This window comes from Bos javanicus, chromosome 21 (genome assembly GCF_032452875.1).
Source record: "Bos javanicus breed banteng chromosome 21, ARS-OSU_banteng_1.0, whole genome shotgun sequence".
NCBI classification, from domain to species: Eukaryota; Metazoa; Chordata; class Mammalia; order Artiodactyla; family Bovidae; genus Bos; species Bos javanicus.
This window is the reverse complement of record NC_083888.1, coordinates 18,182,057-18,186,429: the sequence shown is the minus strand read 5'-3', so window position 1 is coordinate 18,186,429 and position 4,373 is coordinate 18,182,057. Positions and strand designations below refer to the sequence as shown.

At 41.9% G+C, this 4,373-nt stretch overlaps 1 non-coding gene across 1 annotated transcript; it reads right to left on the bottom strand.

Annotated features, from left to right (window-relative positions):
- Positions 1 to 4,029: 4,029 nt before the first annotated feature.
- TRNAG-CCC (transfer RNA glycine (anticodon CCC)) lies at positions 4,030 to 4,102 on the bottom strand. The gene has a single exon. It is a non-coding gene; the product is annotated as a tRNA-Gly (tRNA).
- Between the last annotated feature and the right edge of the window lie 271 nt (positions 4,103 to 4,373).

Below are 4,373 nucleotides of genomic sequence, written 5' to 3'. Positions count from 1 at the left end.
ACACTGAAACCATAATCACAGAAAACTAGTCAATTTGATCACAAGGACCACAGCCTTTTCTAACTCAGTGAAACTAAGCTATGCCGTGTGGGGCCACCCAAGACGGGCGGGTCATGGTGGAGAGGTCTGACAGAATGTGGTCCACTGGAGAAGGGAATGGCAAACCACTTCAGTATTCCTGCCTTGAGAACCCCATGAACAGTATGAAAAGGCAAAATGATAGAATACTGAAAGAGGAACTCCCTAGGTCGGTAGGTGCCCATTGTGCTACTGGAGATCAGTGGAGAAATAACTCCAGAAAGAATGAAGGGATGGAGCCAAAGCAAAAACAATACCCAGTTGTGGATGTGACTGGTGATAGAAGCAAGGTCTGATTCTGCAAAAAGCAATATTGCATAGGAACCTGGAATGTTAGATCCATGAATCAAGACAAATTGGAAGTGGTCAAACAGGAGATGGCAAAAGGAAATGTCGACATTCTAGGAATCAGTGAGCTAAAATGGACTGGAATGGGTAAATTTAACTCAGATGACCATTATATCTACTACTGCGGGCAGGAATCCCTCAGAAGAAATGGCATAGCCATCATGGTCAACAAAAGAGTCCGAAATGCAGTACTTGAATGCAATCTCAAAAATGACAGAATGATCTCTGTTCGTTTCCAAGCCAAACCATTCAATATCACAGTAATCCAAGCCTATGCCCCAACCAGTAATGCTGGAGAAGCTGAAGTTGAACGGTTCTATGAAGATCTACAAAACCTTTTAGAACTAACACCCAAAACAGATGTTCTTTTCATTATAGGGGACAGGAATACAAAAGTAGGAAATCAAGAAACACCTGGAGTAACAGGCAAATTTGGCCTTGGAGTACAGAATGAAGCAGGGCACAGGCTAATAGAGTTCTCCCAAGAGAATACATTGGTCATAGCAAACACCCTCTTCCAACAACACAAGAGAAGACTCTACACATGGTTATCACCAGATGGTCAACACCAAAATCAGATTGATTATATTCTTTGCAGCCAAAGATGGAGAAGCTCTATACCATCAGCAAAAACAACACCGGGAACTGACTGTGGTTCAGATCATGAACTTCTTATTGCCAAATTCAGACATCTTTATAAGTGATACTAAACTTGCATAGTGCATATACTATATAGGTCATAATTATAGTACTCTGAGAATGAGGTTTTTAAAGAGCTACAGACTCTTTTGTTCCCCTCAATGGCTTATAGGCTATTGATTTTCATTTGAAATTGATCAGTTATCTTTCAGAGCTAACAAATAGCTGGAGAGTAGACAAAGGGACTAGGACAAATTACAAGGTTACAAAGCTCCCTGTTCTTAGTACCATTCTGCTATTTGTGGGGAGGGCATACATGTTCCCCAGATTTCTTCAAGTCTTCGATTAATTCCAGTTTTGGATAAGATTTTTTTTTTTGCAAGTTTTCTTATTGCTTTTATGGAGGAAAGAATTTTCAGAGAGCTGTGCTCCATAACTTTTGCTGATGTTCTCAACTTTCTTGAGTATATTTGTGGCACGGATGTTAATATATGCCAGCAAGAGCTTATGGTCTAGCTGGAGAGAGAAAGAATATGTTCAAGTATTATAGAGCAATGGAGAATGTTTTAGAGTCTTGCTACTAAATTGTTGTCTAAGGGCCAGCATCATCAATAGCATCCGAAACTTATAAGGAGGACAGAATCTCAAGTCCCTCCCTATATCTACTGCATTTTAATATTTTAGCAAGATCCTTACGTGACTCATATTCACGTTGAAGTTTGATATGCATTAATGTCATGGACCTCTTGCTAGGTTAAGCAATGCCAGATGCTGCTACCCACAACTCTCTATCGCAATCTTAGTGGCTTAGCACAATACTTTTATATTCAATTTCGATGACTGGGAGCTGTCCACTATCTGATGGCACAGAGGTCTAGGCTCTTTTTACTTGGTGACACTATCGTAGAAACACGTGACTCCCAAGTTTTCTACTTAAAGAAAGAAAGAAATGGAGCTAGCATGCTGCCTCTTAAATGCCTCAGCCAAGAAGTGGCACAGAAAACTTATTCTCACGTCTTTTGGCATGAACCATTCACACAGCTCCAAGCTAGCTGCAAGTAAGTTGGAAAATGTAGAGATGGTGTGCTTGGATTATTTTTGGAGCATCATTTCTGTTACTCTCCTTCAGAGAGTTTCATATCATCCAATAAGGATATTAGGAGGAAGGATAAGTCCATTCTTAGAGGAATCCTAGAAAAAAGTTATAAAGAAAGTCTATCTTTGGTTTAGGGCTTAGAAGATAGATTGACTCTAAAAGTTAAACCAGCAGAGAAAGGTAGATATGAGAGAAAGAAAGGAGAGCATTGTTGGAGGAAGGCATCAACATTTGTTCAGAGGGAAAGATATGTTGAAGATATTTCATGAAATCATCTGTGCTCACTATAAACTTGAAAACAAGTATTGCAGGATAGCTTCTTTTGAATTTGATTTGGGTAGACTGAATGAGTTGGGATTGTGAATTCTAACAGGCAATAACAAGTAAAAGTGAAATTATATCCTTATCCATCTGCCCAGGAAAGAACAATGGGATAGGGATTAATGAATGTAGACTGGACCTTTGGAGACTGCCGATCTAATCCCTACTGTATTAGACATTCACTCTGGGGTTTGAGGTCTGACGGTTAACACTGCTGAGCTTTCAGGGAGTGTCAACCTAGATGAGCAGTTTGTAAACCAGCAGTCCTTGACCCTGGCTGCAGATGAAAATCATCCACAAAGCTTGTAAAAAGTTCCAGACCAAAGGAAACACTCTCTGGGGATGTGGTTGAGACATCTGTATAAATTCTCGATAAAGGAACCCTGGTCTGTCCCAGTGGGCTTCAAACTTTAATGTGCCTATAGATCATGTGAGGATCCTGTGAACGTGAAGATTCTGAGTCAGTGGGTCAGGAGTGTGACCTGAGATTTATTTATTTTTATTTTTGGCTGCCCTGGGTCTTCGTTGCTGTGTGCGGACTTTTTGTAGTTGTGGCGAGAAGGGGCCACTCTCCCGCTGCAGTGCACACGTTTCTCATTGCAGTGGCTCCTTTTGTTGCAGAGCAGGGGCTCTAGGGTGCAAGGGCTTCACTCGTTGTGACGCAGGGGCTTAGTTGCTCCAGGGCATGTGGGATCTTCCCAGACCAGAGATTGAACCCGTGTTCCTGCATTGGCAGGTGGATCCCCAGTCATTGGACCAGCAGGGAAGTCCTAGATTCCGCACTCCTAACAAACTCCTAAAAGATGCTGAGGCTACTGGTTCTGAATCCATTGAGCCCTGAATCATGTTAAATAATTCATCGATTTTAAAAGTTTTTTTTTTTTTCTTCCAACTTCCCCAGATTGGGGAGCGATTTTGGCATTGTCTAGGAGCAGGCTGGGTGGGCCCAAGCAGAGAAGCCTCTAGAGGAAGAAGTGAAATGTTTGCACTCAGAGGCTAATCCATTGCCTCCTCCCGGGTATCAGCAAGATGTGTGAGCTGGCGCTGCTCATCTCTCATGTCAACACTCCTCTTACACTGAAGGCAGGCAGTGCTGCCTCTGGGGATGTGAGACAGACTGATCAAAGATCAGAAGGAGCCAGAGTTAGGTCATGAATCAACACAAACTGTGCTGTGCCCCTGGCGGATGAAGACGGGAAGAAGCGTGAAACTGGGAAAATCATAGGCAGGAAGCACCCGGAATCCAGCCAGTCACTTTCACATGCATTATGCCAGTTCATTCTTTATCAAAAATACCCTCAAAGTTGGCATTATTACCTGCATTTTCTAGATTAGAAAATTGTGACTCGCAGAAGGTAAATGGCTTATCAGCCTGGAAAACATCTACATGACACCGAAATCCATCTTTTCTTCATGAAAGCGCACTAAAAGTGTCTTAAATCTTTTTTTAATATTTATTTTTATTTATTATTTATTTGACTGCAATGGGTCTTAGTCATGGTACTCAGGATCTTTAGTTGTGACATGCAAACTCATATGGGATCTAGTTCCCTGACCAGGGATTGAACCCAGGCCCTCTGCATTGGGAGCACAGAGTCTTAGCCATTGGACCATCAGGGAAGTCCCAAAAGTGTCTCATATTTTAAGTCATGTCGATACCGGGTAGAGGAACTGGGATGACACGTCATCCACTTCTGAATCATTTTATCATGGACATGTTGGACCTGTGGTCCACCTACAGCTTCTTTCTAGTATTTTCCATCCTGTGCAATTAATCTAATGATATGGAAACAAGAAGAAACACTATAAATGGAAGCTGTGCAAAAGGAGGCAATGATAGCCCAAGAATTGTGGAGAATTGTTTTCTTGGTTCTTCCCATCTTTCAGAGTC